This window comes from Chiloscyllium plagiosum, unplaced genomic scaffold (assembly GCF_037043375.1).
Source record: "Chiloscyllium plagiosum isolate Xiang-an unplaced genomic scaffold, Cpla_swu_hap1 HiC_scaffold_15, whole genome shotgun sequence".
Taxonomy (NCBI): Eukaryota; Metazoa; Chordata; class Chondrichthyes; order Orectolobiformes; family Hemiscylliidae; genus Chiloscyllium; species Chiloscyllium plagiosum.
Window position 1 is genome coordinate 4069718 of NW_028270153.1, and position 18886 is coordinate 4088603.

Consider the following 18886-nt stretch of genomic DNA (forward strand, 5'->3'; position numbering starts at 1 on the left):
CCAACAGATTTGTCAGGCATTATCTGTCCTTGAAGGCGTCACATTGATTCAGCACTTCAAAGTACTCCACAATTTCATTCTTAATAATAGACTCTAAAATCTTCCCAACAACCGAGGTCAGGCTAAACGGCCTATAGTTTCCGGTCTTCTGTCTCCCTCCCTTAAACTGGGGTGTTACATCAGCCATTTTCCAGTCCTGCAGGACTCTCTCTGACTCCTGTGATTTCTGAAGATCACTGTCCAATCCCCCTACATCCCCTCAGCTATCTCCTTCAGAACTCTGGGGTATAGTCCATCTGCTCCAGGTGAGTTATCCACCTTCAGACCTTTCAACTGTCCTAGCATCTTCCCCTTAGGTGATGATCATTACACTCATCCGTCCCCCGACTCCCCATTTCTGGTATGTGTCTTCCACCATGAAGACTGATGCAAAGTTATTAACCAGTTCCTCAGCTATTTCTTTGTTCTCATATTCACTTCTTTCACTATCAACCCTCAGCCTAGATTCACATCTGAAGATTATATTTCTTGTTCTGCTCCAAATTTGGGGAGGAAATGTGGTATCGTCACTAGACTAGTTTAGGAGAAAGTGAGAACTGCAGATGCTGGAGACCAGAGTTGAAAAATGTGGTGCTGGAAAAACACTAGACTAGTTTAATTTGGAAAACTTAGCCAGCACGGATGAATTACACCAAAGGGTCTGTTTCGATGCTGTATGACTACTAATCCAGAGACCCAGCTTACCACTGTGTCAAACAAAAAACCAGAAAGCAATACAGATGCTGGAAATCAGAAACAAAAACAGAAATTTCTGGAAAAGCCCAGCAGGTCTGGCAGCATCTGTGGAGAGAAATCAGAGTTAATGTTTCAAATCCAGTGATCCTTCCTTCATTTCAGTTCTGAAGGAGGTTCACTGGAGCTGAAATGCGTTCTAAATCATGACGCAAAACCTATTTTTCCAGCAATTTTGTTTCTACCCATTGTGCCACCATGCTGACCGTGTAATGTTCTGGAGCGTCAGGTTCAAAGCCTGCCTTGGCCACTGGTGGAATTTGAATTCAATAAAGAAATTTGGAATTAAGAGTCAAATGATGACCATGAATCCGTTGTCAGATAAACCCATCGGGATCATTAATGGAAAGAAATCTGCTGTCCTTACTGATCTGGCCTATACATCACTCCTGAGGGAGAGCAATAATTGCTGTCTGGGCATTTAGGGATGGGCAATAAATGCTGGCCTAGCCAGTGATGCCTATGTCCCATGAATGAACTTTTTTAAAAAAAGCACCTCTAAAAGTACAGTACAACCAATTAAATGCCTTTGAAATGCTGTCACTCTTGAATGCAGTGTTGTGTAATTTATAAGTAACAATTTGCCAACATTGTTCCTATTGTAGTTCACTGTAGTAATTGTGTACAAGTTGTGTAATGAGTTGTGGACATAAGTCAATTCCTAATTAGTGTCCCCCATGTCATTAATTTATGTTCCTTTGTGTAAGTGGCTTTCTTTCAATTTAAAATGTTTTTGCCTGTGAGTGAACAGGCTGACTCCCAGCCCACAGATTTTCTGAGGCGTGGGACATAAAGTCTCATGATGTACTGGAATCTGGAGGACAGGATGGTGTTCTTTCCTCCTCATTAATTGCTCCATCTCATAAAGACATTTGGGCTCACAGCAGTTTGATGGATCAGCTGTTGTCATTTTGAATGATTGGTAGAAAGCTCCTCTCAGTCATCCATGTTAATATGCCATGCATCAAGGAGATCTTCACAGACTAACCAGTCTGTAACTTCCATCTTCTGCCTCCCTCCCTTCCTAAACAGGGCTGGGACATTAGCCATTTTCCAGCTTAGAGCAAGGATGTTATTAAACGGCGGGTTCAGGAAAGATTTACCAGGATGTTGCCAGAAATGGAGCATTTGCAAGATAAAAATAGACTCGAAAAGCTGGGATCTTTTTATTCCACTGGAGCTTAGGAAGTTGAGAGGTGACCTCATTGAGGTTTATAAAATTATGAGGGGCATAGAGAAGGTGAACAGCAAGGGTCTTTTCCCCAGGGTGGGGGCATTCCAAACAAGGGGGCACATTTTTAAGGTGAGGGGAAAGACTGAAAAAGCACATGAGGTGGTAACTTTTTTTTTTAAACCATTCTCTGTTTATGTGTAGAATGAGTTGTCAGAGAAAGTGGTGGATGCAGGTACAGTTACAACATTTAAAAGACATTTAGGTAAGTACATGAACTAGAAATGCTTGGAGGGATATGGGCCAAGGGAAAAGGGGGCAAGGGGAGAACTAGTTTAGTTTGGGATTATGGTCAGCATGGACTGGTTTAATCGAATAGTCTGTTTCAATCGAATGGTCTGTTTCTGTGCGAGTATGAATCTATGACTCCTCTGGGACCCTCCCTGGTTCCAATGATTCCTGAAAGATCACCACCAATGCTTCTAAAATCTCCTCAGCTATCTTCATCGGAACTCTGGATGCAGTCCATCAGGTTCAAGTGACTTATCCACCTTCAGACCTTTCAGTTTCCCCAGCACCCCCTCCTTAGAGATGGCCATGACACTTATATCTGCCCCCAGATTCTCTTGAAGTTCCGGTATGTGCTTTCTTTGTCCTTCACTGGTGGGCAGCACGGTGGCACAGCAGTTAGCACTGCTGCCTCACAGCGCCAGAGACCCGGGTTCAATTCCCACCTCAGGCGACTGACTGTGTGGAGTTTGCAATGTTCTCCCCGTGTCTGCGTGGGTTTCCTCCGGGTGCTCCGGTTTCCTCCCACAGTCCAAAGATGTGCAGGTCAGGTGAATTGGCCATGCTAAATTGCCCGTAGTGTTAGGTAAGGGGTACATGTAGGGGTATGGGTGGGTTGCGCTTCGGCGGGGCGGTGTGGACTTGTTGGGTCGAAGGGCCTGTTTCCACACTAAGTAATCTAATCTAATACTAGCAAACTGAGAGCTGAGAAAAGACAACCTCATGGTAGAGACACTTTTCGATCATTTGGGCTGACAGTGTCCAGTCCTTTGTAGCTGGTATTGTGGGAATTCTGCCCAAATGCCTGTGGAATTGGTTTCAAGGAGGACACTAGTATTTGTGGAATAATCTTACCATTGGCTCTGGAGGATGTGGATGAGGCATTGCTGGTGAAACTTCTCTAGTCCACTTTGTGTTGCAAATATGTAAAATATTGGCAGAAAGAACAAAAATAGCGACATGTATTGTCTAAATGGTGAGAAATTACAGAGGTCTGCAATGAAGAGGGATCAGAGTGTCATCATGCCTGAATTGCAAAAAGTTATTAAGTGAATACAATAAATAATTAGGAAATCCAATGGGATGTTATAGCTTATCATGGGGTGAGTCAAATAAAAAATGAAACGATGCTTCAATTACAAAGGCATTGAGACCATGTCTGGAATACTGTGGACAGTAACTGTCATCTTATTGAAGGAATATTGTAGATTCATTGGAGGCAGATCAGGGAAAGTTCTCAGAGAGATATCTGGAATGGATAACAGGTCTTGTACCTGGGTAACCGGAGTGATTAGCCATATTAGGATTATATCTGCTGGAGTTAAGACAACTTAAAGCATAAAAATGTCCTGTGGGATCTTGTGAAAAGGGTATTTACTTTTCTTGGAGAATCTATGCCTGGAAATCACTGTTTAAAAACGAAGGATTTCCCCAAAAAAGGAAGTTTTTTTTTCTTGAGAGCTGTGAATCATTGGAATTCTTTTTTTAAAAAGTGTGTCTTGGAACATTTTCAGGCAAATGTAGATAGATACTTGATAAACTAAGAGTTGAAAGTGATCAGGGATAGGCAGGAATATAATCACATCACCCATGATCAGATAGAATGGTACAGCAGGCTCGAGGGGCCGATTGGCCTACTTGTACCCCTAAACCACGTTGGCGTGTTCTATCCCACGGTCCCATTTTGCCACAGTTGGGATAGGCGTGTCTGCATTACTAAAATCAGATTAATACTTTTCTATTTTCTCTCCACATCCTTGACTTTAAAATAATTGCTTTGAGCTACTGAGCTCCTCAAAACAAATTTTTTTTACAGCCTTTATGCTGTCCTCATTTCAACACTAAACAACTTCATGATCTCTGACTTCCAATATTCTTTATTCCTTTTCATGCTGAAGAGGAGTAATTTCAAACTTGCCTTTCCTTTTCAGAGTTCCTTCACTTGCAGTTGAAGAGTTTCTTTGACAGCCTCTGCATTGTCCTCACTACAAATCTCAATTTACAAAAATTTTGAAATGTCCCATGAATAAAGCTGGAGGCTCAGCACTAACTGCTATTATCCCCCGACAATTCAGCACCATTCATGACAACTCATATACTGAAACAGTCCAAGTACTACAATATTTAGGCGTGGTCTGAAAAGAGGAAAGTAGCAATCACAAATGCCTGATAATGACCATCTCCAATCAGAGATAATCTAATAATTACCCTTTGACAGTCAACGGCATTGCCATCATGGAATTCCTTCACTATCAACATCCTGGAAGTTACCATTGACCAGAAATGCAACTGGACTGGCCATATGAATACAGCGGCTAGGAATACAGCATAGAGTCATAGAGATGTACAGCACGGAAACAGACCTTTCGGTCCAACCCGTCCATGCCGACCAGATATCCCAACCCAATCTAGTCCCACCTGCCAGCACACGGCCCATATCCTCCAAACCCTTCCTATTCATATACCCATCCAAATGCCTCTTAAATGTTGCAATTGTACCAGCCTCCACCACTTCTTCTGGCAACCCATTCCATACACGTACTACCCTCAGTGTGAAAACGTTGCCCCTTAGGTCTCTTTTATATCTTTCCCCTCTCACCATAAACCTATGCCCTCTAGTTCTGGACTCCCTGACCCCAGGGAAAAGACTTTGTCTATTTATCCTATCCATGCCCCTCATAATTTTGTAAGCCTCTATAAGGTCACCCCTCAGCCTCTGACGCTCCAGGGAAAGTGAGTAACTCACCTCCTAACTCCTCACAACGTGTCCATCATCTACAAGACACAAGTCAGGAGTGTGATGGAATACTTCTCATTTGCATGGATGAGTGCAGCACCAACTCACTCAAAAAACTTAACACCATCCAAGACAAGCAGCCCACCTATTTGTGGATGTTGTGATATTCACTCACTCCATAATCAGAAGCAGCAGTGCGTACTAACTACAAGATGCACTGCAGAAATTCACCAGGGCTCCTTTACACAGCACATTCCAAACCCACAACTATTTCGATTTAGAAGGACAAGGGAACACCACCACCTGAAAATACCTCTCGGAACCACTCACTATCCCAACATTGCCATTCTTTCACTGCTGCACTACTCTGGAATATATTGAACAACTAAATCTGTTTCATCTTGCTTACTTCCCATGTAGTGGCCCTATCACTTGAGTGCTGCTAATGATAGCTCTCCAAAACATTGGGGCTGTTTTCCCTGGAATGTTGGAGGCTTAGGAGTGACCTTACAGAGGTTTATAAAATCATGAGAGGCATGGATAGGATAAATAGACAAAGTCTTTTCTCTGGGGTGGGAGAGTCCAGAACTAGAGGGCATAGGTTGAGGGTGAGGGGGGAAAGATATAAAAGAGACCTAAGGGACAACTTTTCCAAGCAGGGGTTGGTAGGTGTGTGGAATGAGCTGCCAGAGGATAGTACAATTGGATCATTTAAAAAGACATCTGGATGTGTATAAGAATAGGAAGGGTTTGAAGGGATATGGGCCGGGTGCTGGCAGGTGGGACTAGATTTGGTTGGAATATCTGGTCAGCATGGATGGGTTGGACCGAAGGATCTGTTTCCATGCTATGCATCTCTATGACTGTAACTGCCATGGGACAAAATGAAGGGGCAGTTGATGGGGGTGGGAGAGGGGGGCAGGGTCTAAATCCACATGATATACACTTTAGCTGACTGGCATGCCTTTCATTTGCCAGATCAACCAAAATAAAAATTTGTGCTAATTCTTAGTTTTGTCAGAACCTAAGAAAGAGGCAGGAATAGATCATCCTACTCTTCAAGCGTGGTCCCCAACCAGAAATGGTCATGACTGTATTTGTGTTTGAGGCAGTGTTAGTGGGTCTCCAATCAAAAACTGACTGAACTCAACACAAGTCATGTAACAAGTCAGTATGAAAGTTATCTCAGACTATTTACAATGTTTTATTTAGTTTAATTTGTTTTGTTTCTTTAAACTCAGAAAATCTATTCCTATATTGTGAAGAGATAAGTTGCTGCTTTTAAGTGAGATTTATAAAAAGGCAGTAGATTGTGAATAATGATTGGAATAAATCAGCACTGCATAGCATTCTCATTTTAAAAACACTTGGTATCAAGTATGAAACTAAAACAACACAAGCAAAAGCATTGTTCAATGATGAATAGAAATGACACTGGAGGAATTAACCAATCACAACAATTCACATCACATTTACCCAGTGCCCCCACATGACTTCTTCCATTTGTTCAATCTTTATTGACCATTGCAAAATTGTAAAGAACTCTTGATTTAATGCACAGTGAAACCTTCACTCTCCCCTCTAAACCGAATCTCAGAAAAGGTTTGTTTCAACATCATTTTCAATTACCACACCAACTGCCTTTAAGATGCAACGGTCATCTGAGAAGCAGTTTCCCGCAGTGGAATTGTAGAATCATAGAGTCAGAGATGTACAGCATGGAAACAGACCCTTCAGTCCAACCTGTCCATGCCGACCAGATATCCCAACCCAATCTAGTCCCACCTGCCAGCACCTGGCCCATATCTCTCCAAACCCTTCCTATTCATATTCTTATCCAAATGCCTTTTAAATGTTGCAATTGTACCATCCTCCACCACTTCCTCTGGCAGCTCATTCCATACACGTACCACCCTCTGCATGAAAAAGTTGCCCCTTAGGTCTCTTTTATATCTTTCCCCTCTCACCCTAAACCTATGCCCTCTAGTTCTGGGTTCCCTGACCCCAGGGGAAAAAACTTTGCCTATTTTTTACCCTATCCATGCCCCTCATAATTTTGTAAACCTCTATAAGGTCACCCCTCAGCCTCCGACGCTCCAGGGAAAACAGCCCCAGCTGTTCAGCCTCTCCCTGTAGCTCAGATCCTCCAACCCTGGCAACATCCTTGTAAATATTTTCTGAACCCTTTCAAGTTTCACAACATCTTTTCAATAGGAAGGAGACCAGAATTGCACGCAATATTCCAACAGTGGCCTGACCAATGTCCTGTACAGCCGCAACATGACCTCCCAACTCCTGTACTCAATACTCTGACCAATAAAGGAAAGCACACCAAATGCCATCTTCACTATCCTATCTACCTGCGACTCCACTTTCAAGGAACCATGAACCTGCACTCCAAGGTCTCTTTGTTCTGCAACTCTCCCCGGGACCTTACCATTAAGTGTATCAGTCCTGCTAAGATTTGCTTTCCCAAAATGCAGCACCTCGCATTTATCTGAATTAAACTCCATCTGTCACTTCTCAGCCCATTGGCCCATCTGGTCCAGATCCTGTTGTAATCTGAGGTATTCCTCTTCGCTGTCCACTACACCTCCAATTTTGGTGTCATCTGCAAACTTACTAACTGTATCTCTTATGCTCACATCCAAATCATTTATGTAAATGACAAAAAGTAGAGGACACAGCACTGATCCTTGTGGCACTCCACTGGTCACTGGCCTCCAGTCTGAAAAACAACCCTCCACCACCACCCTCTGTCTTCTACCTTTGAGCCAGTTCTGTATTCAGCCACAGACCTACCAAACTTATCTCAGTTGACTTCAAAACATCTTGACTCATCGGTATGAAGTCAAGATTGGATACTTCAACTATTCCTTGAGGTCCGTCGAAAACAACACATCTATCAACAAACACATCGACTTGGATCCCATTTACCACCCCCCGAGAAAAAGAACGGGAAATGGCATCACCGAAGGAAATGATGTCACCACAATAAATGACATCACCAACCCCAGGAAACTCAAACATATAAACAGAAAGCGGGTTACAGCACAGTGCTTCATTCGGAGGTTCACTGAAGATGTTACCTTGCAACATCTGAAAACAAACCTTCCAGCTCAGCGAGGAAACCTACATCCAGAACCGTATCCTTGTTGTTATGCCTCTTCAAACCTTTACCCTCTTTGATATCAGTATATCCCAAGGAGGTTTACACTACTCTGAACTAGCAGATTTAGAGATCCAAGCCTTAACTTATTTTCCTTTATGCATTCACAAGATGTGGCCATTCCTTGCCTGTCCCTAATTGCCCAGATGGCAGCTAAGAGTCACATGTAGGCCAGACTGGTAAGGTCAGCACATTTTCTTCCCCAAAGGATATTAGTGAACCAGATGGGGTTCTTCCCAATCATTAAAGTCTTAAATCCAATTATTTCATTGAGTTCACATTCCCCCATTTGCCACGGCAGGATTTGAACCTGGGTTCTCAGGATATTACCTGACTAATGGTCTAGTGATAACACCACTGAACTATTGCCTCCTTTTACAAACAGCAACACAAAATACAACAATGACATGCACTAAAAATTCACAATATCTCCCTCAATGATTTTATTACAGCATTTGCTTTAGGTCAAATACAAACTAAATAGCTGGATGAAGATCTTGGCAGTATGCTCCAAACTGGGCATGCTGGAAATCTGAAATGGAAGAATGAACTTGCTGGAGAAACTCAGCAATTCTGGCAGGATCTGCAGAGAGAGAAACAGAGTCCAGTGACCCTTCTTCGGAACCTTGTTTTGGGTCACCAGACTTTAAACGTTAACTCTTTCTCTCTCTGCAGATGTTGCAAAACCTGAATTTCTCCAGCATTTTCTGTTTTTTGTTTCTACTTGTTAAACGCAAGCCTGATGATTTAGTATTCCCCTATTCCTGAGTGCTTCTGTACATTATGCCTGATGCATTATAAAACCAGTTGGTAATTCCCCAACAAAATATTTCCAGGAACTCGTGTTGCCTTTTTCATGATCCAATGTATCATGAGTATTTATGGATGGTTTCTAAAACAAATTCAATTATACCATGCTTAATTTATAAATCCAATTACAGGCTGAAAAAGGTGTGTTATAATGTGTCACTAACCAGGAAGGAAGACAAATGCTTGTATGTATTGCATAAGTTAGCAGTACACTTGTTTCACCATGCTCACCAGTGTAAGACCCTGCTGACTGCAGTAATGAGTAGTTTAGCTCTTAACAATTCATCAGTACAATAATTATAGTGATGAATTGTACTAGACCACCAGGCTAGTTCCCAGCCATGGGAAATTACAGGGTGGTTTTGAGTTTTTCACATTAGAAGCGGAGCCATACATACCCCAAGGTCTCTGTGATTTATTACATCCTTTGGGATATCTAGTGCCACAGGAGCAGAAATTTGCTTCAATTCAATATTGGGATGGTGAAAGCCATTCCTTTCTCCCTGCTAACTCTGATGCTAGACATCAGTCTCCACCGTTCCAATGACCATCTGGTTAGCCTCCTATTTTCACCCTTCATAAACTTCAGTTTACCTCAGTTACCCATTTCCTAACTCGCACCATGACACCGCTGAAGTTACATTGGTTCCCAGCCAAGTAATGTTTCATATTTAAAATTCTCATCTGGCACCCTCTATGGCCTTCCCCTTTCCAACCTCTGTAACAGCCACTGGCAATTCAGCTCTCCAAGATTCCTCTCATCCTTGGGATGTTTGATTGTGTTAACAATGTTTTATAAATGTAAATTGTTGCTGTATCCATAAGAGCCTTTTGGGGGAATTATGTTCCATTTTTTTACTCCACTGAGCAAAGTGAATGCCTTTCTAAAGGCCTAGCTACAAAGTCTGAAAAATGCCCTCTTGCTATCTTTATTCTGTTTAAAGATTGTTTTTTTGCCATGCCAACTCCTTTATCATACTTTTTAAAGAATTTGTTTGTGGGATGTGGGCACCACTGGCTGGTACAGCATTTACTGTCCATTCCTAACTGCTCAGATGACAGTTAAGAGTCAATCACACTGTTGTGGGTCTGCAGTCACATGTAGACCAGACCAGGTATCAAATTTCACTAAAGGACATTAGTGAACTAGATGGTTTTTTTTTACAGCACTCAAACAGCAGTTACATAGTCATCATTAGGCAAGCTTTTTTATTCCAGAATTTTATTAAATTCAAATATCATCGACTAGTATACTCATGTTGTCAGAACATTCTGGATTACCAGTACGATGACATCATCATGGCCCCATATCCCACAGCACCTTCCCAAAAAAATCTGTCCATCTCAGATCTTGAGAACTCCAATTGACATTGGTCTTTTGGGGTTGGGGCAGATAAGATGAGAAATGAAGATTTTCACTATCCTCTTGTGAAGAGATGCTTTGTGGTTAGCACTGCAGCCTCACAGCGCCAGGGACCTGGGTTCGATTCCAACCCTGGCAACTGCATGGGTTTCCTCCGGGTGCTCTGGTTTCCTTCCACAGTCCAAAAATGTGCAGGTTAGGTGAATTGGCCATGCTAAATTGCTCATAGTGTTCAGGGATGTGTCAGTTAGCTGTATTAGTCAGGGGTAAAATGTGGGATGATGGGGTGAAGGATTGGATCTGGGTGGTTTGCTTTTCAGAGGGCCAAAGGGCCTGTTTCCCACTGTAGAATTCTAATTCTAAAAACAAATTCTAATTTTAACCTAACTCTAATATTAAAGATTTTGCTCCCATATTCTACCACCTGTTTCTTGAGGAAATGGCTTCAATTTACACTTTCTAGCGATTTAATATTGTGAGCACCTCCATTAAATCCTGGCTGGAATATTGAGCACAATTTCAGGCACTACACTTTGAGAAGGATGTCAAAATCTGGTATAGGGTACCCTGATAAAACACCTGTGCAACACCAGATAAAGGATATGGGGTCAGCGCCTCAGTTGGCTAGGGTGATGCAGAATGAGCCAAAGACACTGGTTCAACCCTCTTCTGACTGTAGTCGTTCATTGGACGACTGACTTCTCATCTTGCCCCTTGATGTAGAGTATGGCTTCCCTCAAGATAAGTCAAATTCTCTCTCTAAATAGGAGAGATTTAATTTTGTGAATTATGGTTAATCATACAAGAGATGAAAAATTGGTGAAGCTTCAAGTCGAGGAGGCCAATGAGAAACCAGAGTGGGTTGCTTTGAAACAGAGGTTTTGATAATAGAAGAGAAACTTTCACCTCGTTTGAAGTCAGGTTGGAATGAAAACAATTAACAAAAAGATTATGCAGGAACTGAGGAATCTCTTATGAGGGTTGTTGAGTATTGAACCTCTCTACCTGAATGACAATGGTAATGGTAGCAGTTGGGGTAGTACATGGAAAAGCACATTCAACAGAAACTTGACAAAGACTTGTATCTAAGGATGACTCATTTTCAAGTTATGAGGGGAAATGTTAATGAATGGGACTCTTTCAAACAGCGATTAGGCTAGTGATCTTTTTCAGCCTGATAACTTTTTTATTCATTCACAGGATAGCCAGACAGCATTTATTGCCCATCCTCAATTGCCCAGAGGGCAGTTAACAGTCAATCACATTGCTGAGTCTCGAGACACACGTAGACCAGACCAGATAAGGATGGCAGTTTCCTTCCCTAAAGAACATTAGTGAACCAAACAGGTTTTTACGACAATTGACAATGGATTCACGGTTATCATTAGACTCTTAATTCCAGACTTTTTAAAAATTGAATTCAAATTTTACCATTTGCCGTGGCAAGAATCAAACCCAGGTCCCCAGAACCTTACCTGGGTCTCTGGGTTAACAGTCCAGCAATAATACCACTGGGCCATCACCTCGCCATATGATTTTAACTTATCTTCATATTTTAACTCTTAAGAAATTCAAATCATCTCTACGGCTCCACTCAATAAATCCTTACTAGAGATCTCAGGGAGACCGATCAGAAGCACTATCCCGAATTGAGCAAACAGCCTTGGTGCTCTGATGGTGATTATGTTTAGCATGCGTGTGGGAAGTGACTCTTGGATGAAGCACAGTCCCTGTGGTTACTGTTCTGAGAAAGGTAGGGGAGGCAAAGGTCTTGGAATCATATAAGATAAACATAATGGGATGCAAGGAGACTCCTTACATGGATGAGGCAAATTAAGCCAAATGGCTTTCCACATCTGTGGATAATGAACTGTTCAAACCACCTTATTCAAATAATTAAATGTTTTAAATGGAAATGACATGTTTCTAATGTAGTCTAAACACATCAATCAAGTCAATGACAGTGACACATGATAAAGAAAGTGTTCCACAGTTATTTTAAAGTTGCTGAATATGCTCATTTTCTCAAAATAAACAGATACTCTCTTAAAATTAACCTTGGGAATTCTGCCAAAAGCCAAGTGGTTAACTGTAAACTGTTTCAAATGAGCCAGATAGATCAGGATGGCCATAATGGACAGAGTTGAAACTTTATTGCTGGAACAGCACAGCAGGTCAGGCAGCATCCAGGGAACAGGAGATTCGACGTTTCGGGCACAGGCCCTTCAGGAATGAGCAGAGAGTGTTCAGCAGGAGAAGATAAAAGGTAGGGAGGAGGGACTTGGAGGAGGGGAGTTGGAAATGTGATAGGTGGAAAGAGGTCAAGGTGAGGGTGATAGGTCGGAGTAGGGTGGAGGCGGAGAGGTCAAGAAGAAGACTGCAGGTCAGGAAGGCGGTGCCGGGCTGGAAGGATCCGGCTGAGACAAGGTGGGGGGAGGGGGGATGAAGAAACTGGTGAAGTCCAAGTTCATCCCCTGCGGTTGGAGGGTTCCCAGTCGGAAGATAAGACGCTCCTCCTCCGACCGTCGGGTTGTTGTGGTTTGGCGGTGGATGAGTCCAATGACCTGCATATCCTCGGTGGAGTGGGAGGGGGAGTTGAAATGCTGTGCCACAGGTTGGTTGGGTTGGTTCGTCCGGGTGGCCCAGAGGTGCTCCCTGAATCGCTCCGCAAGTAGGCGGCCTGTCTCCCCAATATAGAGGAGGCCACACCGGCTGTGAGTCCCTCCATAATGGACAGAGATGGGAAGGAGTTCCTTCATTTGGAAGGTTGAGAATTCTGAAGAGTAGGTAAGCATTCTGAAGAGTCATACCTAAATTTGATCCCAGAACTCTAGGCATGCTCCAACTAGGGTATTATTGAATATGTGGGACAACATTCTGTTGGCAATTACACACTATTGTAAAGCCTGTCAGGGCTGAGTAGTCCAACCAGTCTTTGGGGATTGGCTGCAACGTTTATAGCACTTGACAGTTATTGTACAGTAGCATGGATTGGCACTGGGTGAGGTTCTCCACCTTATTCTTTAATCGTACTTCAGAAGAACATTCAAGTCTTTTTGTGTATTCTATGATCTAACCTGAGATGAAAATTGATTTATTCTATGAGTTTTTAGTAGGCTAAATCATCTCCCTTCCCACTTGCTCAACATTACATGACCATAGGCACCAGGAGACATTGTGGAATATCTCAAGAACCTCTCAGTGTACCATTGGCTGGAATTTCAGATGTGAACCTTGATCACAGATGCTGTGGTGACATTCTGAAGATAGTAAAGCCTTGCAGACATCTAAAAGCCTGTTGGAACCCCTCTATTCTTATAATTCTTTGCATATATTGAGTACCATAACTACATGCCTGCATTAAAAGGTGCTTCCGATTATGGAGTAATGATGGAACGAAGTGTCCTGGTCATCAGTCATTATCTTGGGAGGTTACAAAATCTTACAACCTCCCAAAACAGTGCATCATTTCTTAAAAGTAAATCATTTTGTTTCATAGACATCTCAAAAATCTGAAAATTCAAATAATGAATTGTAAGATCATGAAAATCAAAACTTAAAACTGTGCTTAGAATTCAGAAAAGGCCGAGATGCCAGATAGACATCAAACCCTGTCAACACCCAAGTGCAACAGGAGAATGTTTAGGGCTCAATGTAGGAGAAGCTGAGTATTCAGCCAGGTTCAAGAATGTGGTGCTGGAAAAGCACAGGAGGCTAGGTAGCATCCGAGGAGCAGGAGAATCAACATTTCGGGCATAAGTCTTTCATCAGGAATTTTGGCTGTTTCAGACTCAAGTCTCAACATCAAAGAGAAAAATCAAAATAAATCCAGACTGTAGCCATTTGAATTTGATTAACAGATTATTTAGAGGAAGTAAAATTAATTTATAAAATGGAAGATCTATTGTGGGTCGAGAAAGTATGGTTTATTTTTAAAGTGATGTCAGATTATGAATCAACATGGCAGAAGGATGTGCTGATTGATACACAATAGGAACTGGGTTCACACCTACTGAAAGTTGAATATCTGTCTTGAACCAACTTGCCTTGTTTAAAATTTAAAGCAAGTCTGGCAGTTAATTGTCAGTTATCAAGAATGCTGCATTCCCCATACAATGCCTCTATCATACAGATTCCACTTGTCAACAAGTCAGCATTCTCCTCTGGTACATTATGCTGTTTTCCTTTTACTTTGGGGTTTCTTGTAAATTGACTGAATGAGTGCAAGATGTAAAGCTTCAATAAAATGTGTCTTTTTACAGTTATACCCAAGTTCTGTCCTACCAAATGACCATGTAATGTGGTTTTGTTGAGGACCATATACATGTTGGAGTAGGCTCACATCATTCTCTCCCAATCAAGAATGGCACAAATGTGAAAGAGCAGTGAACAAGTATCATGTGCTAGGATTTGTAATTTTACAATATACTTTGGTTATCAAGAGAGAATATCAGAATAAATGGTATTGATGAAATACTGGACTATAACAAGATTAAATAGGCAAATCAGGAAAGCCTTTATGTTTTTTAATCAGGGAAATTACAGTCACACAGCATAGAAACAGGCCCTTCTGCCCAATTCATCCATGCCAACCAGCTCTCCTAAACTGAACTAATTCCATTTGCCTGTGTTTAGCACATATCGCTCGAAACCTTTCCTATCCATGTGGCTGTCCAAATTGTTTTTAAATGTTGTAATTGTATCAGCCTCCATCACCTCCTCTGGCAGCTCGTCCCATACACGCACCACCCTCTGCATGGAAAACTTGCCCCTCAGGTCCCCTTTAAATCTTTCCCCTCTCACCTTAAACCTATGCCCTCTCGATTTGGAGTCCCCAACCCTGGCAAAAAAAATTTTAACCAACCACGTTATTTATGCTCACCTTGATTTTATAAACTTCTAAGAAAGGTCACCCCTCAGCCTCCTATGCTCCTGGGAATGAAGTCCCAGCCTACCCAGCCTCTCCTTATGACTCAAACCCTCCAGTGTCAGTAACATCCTTGTAAATCTTTTTCACACTATTTCTAGTTTAACAGTATTCTTCCTATACCAAGGCAACCAGAAATATGTGTAGTACTCCAAATGTGGGCTTCCCAATGTCCTGTACAATTGCAGCCATTGTCCATTTCTTAGTCACCACCTCCTTCCTTCTCCTCTAACCACTGTTTGAGAACTGAATCAAATAGGAAGCATTCTTTGCTTCCTATTTGATCCTGAGCTCAGCTGCAACCGACATCCTCTCCACCACCAGGTTTCTAATACCACACAACTCCAGCTCTGCCTCATGCAGGCCTTTGTTACCTCTGGACTCAATTATTCTAATGACCTCCTGGATCAGCTGTTATCTTGCACCCTATATAAACCTCAGCTCATCAAAAACTCTGCTCCTCGTATTCTAGCTCACGCAACGATTCACTTTACACCAATCCAATCAGATTTCAATTGAAAATTCTTGACCTGGTTTTCAATCCTTCCCCAGTCTCTGGAAAATCCCTAAAACCCAAATGCCACCAATTTTGGTAGCTTGTCCCTGCCCAAAGTTCAACAGCCTTGGCCCCAAGTTCTAGAATTTCCTCCCGACGCTGCTCTCGTCTCCTTTAAGATACTTTGTATCTCCACTGCGCTTGTAGTCACCCATCTTTAGGGATCATGTGTCTTGATGCTAACTTTTCTTTTGAACATACAAATAGAAAATAGGAGCAGGTGCAGACCATTTGCCCCTTCGAGCCTGCGAATGAGTATGATCATGACTGATCATCCAACTTCTCCCCATACACACTGACCTCTTTAGCCCTAAGGACTATACTTAATGCATCCTTGAAAATATACAATATTTTGGCCTCAACCAGTTTGTGCGCCAGAGAATTCTACAGGTTTATCACAATCTGGGTGCTAGAATGTCCCCTCATTTCAGTCCTAAATGGCATATCTTATATCCTTAGTCTATGATGACTGGTTCTGTATTTCCCCAGTCATCAGGAATATCAGTCCTGTTAGAATTTTATAGGTTTTTAGGAGATCCCCTGCCCAATTCTTGAAAATTCAATTGAATATAGTCATAACTGGTCCAGTAAAAGGAGAAGTGCTATATAAATGCAAGTTGTTGAAAGATGAAGGCAGTCCTCACAAAATGTTCGGAAGGAAGGAGAGATGCATCAGCTCACCAGATTGGAGTTTCATTTGCAGACTTCTCTAGTCAACATTTTCAATTTTTAATAATCCTGCAATCACTTTTCTGTTTCTCTGTAATCTCACATTTCACCAAGCCTCCGATGCTTGGTGAAATGTGAACCCGAAAGGGCTACGGGGAGAACGCTGGTAAGTGGAGCTGAAATGCGCATCAGCCATGATTGAATGGCGGAGTGGACTCGATGGGCCGAATGGCCTTACTTCCACTCCTATGCCTTATGGTCTTATGATGCTTAGCACTTTGGCCCTAATTTTAATAGGATTGGTCTTGATAACATTGCATCACTGACTTTCTGCTTGGGAGCTAGTGTGGTAATTTCTGTTACAATCATAATGTGCATGCATTCACAGCACCACAAAACGTACTCATCCAGATTGTCTAAACAGGTAGAGGAAGACAGAAAAAGTCAACGTGAGCCAATTAAGCATAAGTGTCAATAACCGGACTGACAATCCATGTTAAGAGTATAATTTCAGAATGTTTGGGTAAAATGACAGTGGGCAGATTCGTTTAAATAAATTCTTTAACAGATTTCTTAAACAGATTCTTTAAATAAAAGGTTTGAAAAATACCCTACCTCTGTTTAAAAGTTCCTTTGGTATTTACTTAACAGCAAGTCAAACTGATCAAAGGTGATTTTCCAAAATGCCCTTCTGAAGCAGGTTATTTGAGTTGCATGTCAATCTTCAGGGATTAATCCGAATGAATATTTTAAAATTAAACCGCCAGTTGCTAACCACCATTACAAATTCTCAGTACAGTGGCAAGTTACTGGATAGTACACAGGGGCGAGTGTGTATAATTCTTAGACTGTACTCCAGACCTAACCTTGGTTTAAATAATTGCTATCTTTATTTGCTTTACTGTAATATGGGGGTTACTATAAATAGTTACAGCTCAAATTAGAAAATCTAATCAGAAGTTCTGCAATATGTTCTAGTGCAAGGAATCTCTCCTTATTCTACAGAAAAGAAAACACAAGTAAGCCATTCAGCCTCTCGATAGGATAATAGCTGATCACTGAATATTCAGTATGCTGTTCCTGCTTTCTCACCCTATCCTTTGATCCTTTTAGCCCAAGGAACTAGATTTAACTCCTTGAAATCAGTGAGAATTCCACAGTGAGAATACTCTTCCTGCACTTACCATCTCATCCTGTTTGAATTTTTGAAGTTTCTACATGATACCTTTCCAGTCTTTAAACTCCAGTGAAAATAGATATTTTCTAAGCAGCACAGTGGCTCAATGGTTAGCACTGCTGCCTCAAGGCACCAGGAACCCAGCTTCAATTCAAGTCTCCAGTGACTGAAGATTTACAAGGACATACTGTAAATATTTGAGCTATAGGGAGAGGCTGAATATGCTGGGGCTGGTTTCCCTGGAGCATTGGAGGCTGAGGGGTGACTGTATAGAGGTTTATAAAATCATAAGGGGCATGGATAGGATAAATAGGCAAGGTCTTTTCCCTGGGGTCAGGAAGTCCAAAATTAGAGAGCATAGGTTTAGGTTGAGGGGGCAAAGATATAAAAGGGATCTAAGGGGCAACTTTTTCACTCAGAGGGTGGTGCATGGATGGAATGAGCTGTCAGAGGAAGTGGAGGAGGCTGGTACACTTACAACATTTAAAATACATCTGGATGGGAACGTCAACAGGAAGACGTTGGAGGGGTATGGGCCAAGTTCTGGCAAATGGGACTAGATTAGATTAAGATATCTGGCTGGCATGGGCGAGTTGAACTGAAGGGTCTGTTTCTGTGCTCTACATCTGTGACTCCATAATCGTCCGTGAGGAATGTGTCATTTTTCCCACTGTGTGGGTTTCTTCTGGGTGCTACGGTTTCTTCCCACAATCCAAAAATGTGCAGGTTAGGGTGGATGGGCCATGCTAAATTTCCCATTGTGTCCAGGGTGTATGTAGGTTAGTCACAGGAAATGTCAGGTTACAGGATAGGGTGGGAGGCTGGCTTCAAATGTAATGTTGAGCTTACTTTATGCACCTCCTATACAGTGTAGAAAATGTGTTGCTGGAAAAGCGCAGCAGGTCAGGCAGCATCCAAGGAACAGGAGAATCGACGTTTCAGGCATAAACCCTTCCTCAGGAACCCGAAACGTCGATTCTCCTGTTCCTTGGATGCTGCGCTTTTCCAGCAACACATTTTCAGCTCTGATCTCCAGCATCTGCAGTCCTCACTTTCTTCTATACAGTGTAACCTTGTATGCCTGGCTTAGTCTAAACATCCTATCATCTGTACATCCTTGTTTGTCATGGTCTTCCTGTACTGCTCACAAAACAAAACTTTTCACTGTATTTAGATATATGTGACAATAAATCAAATTTAATCTTCGATAGTTAGGTGCTGATTTGA

The 18886-nt window shown here is 42.0% G+C and overlaps 1 protein-coding gene across 4 annotated transcripts in view; it reads right to left on the minus strand.

Moving 5' to 3' along the window:
* Nucleotides 1–18886, minus strand: part of LOC122560324 (copine-1-like) — a 95790-nt gene that overhangs the window by 42264 nt on the left and 34640 nt on the right. The window contains exon 1 of one of the 4 annotated variants that reach the window (XM_087994694.1): nt 17098–17277. The exons of the other annotated variants lie outside the window; for them this stretch is intronic. The gene's annotated coding sequence lies outside the window, so the exon portion shown is untranslated. Of the gene's footprint in view, nt 1–17097; nt 17278–18886 lie in introns of those variants that run through there. 4 annotated transcript variants of the gene reach the window in all.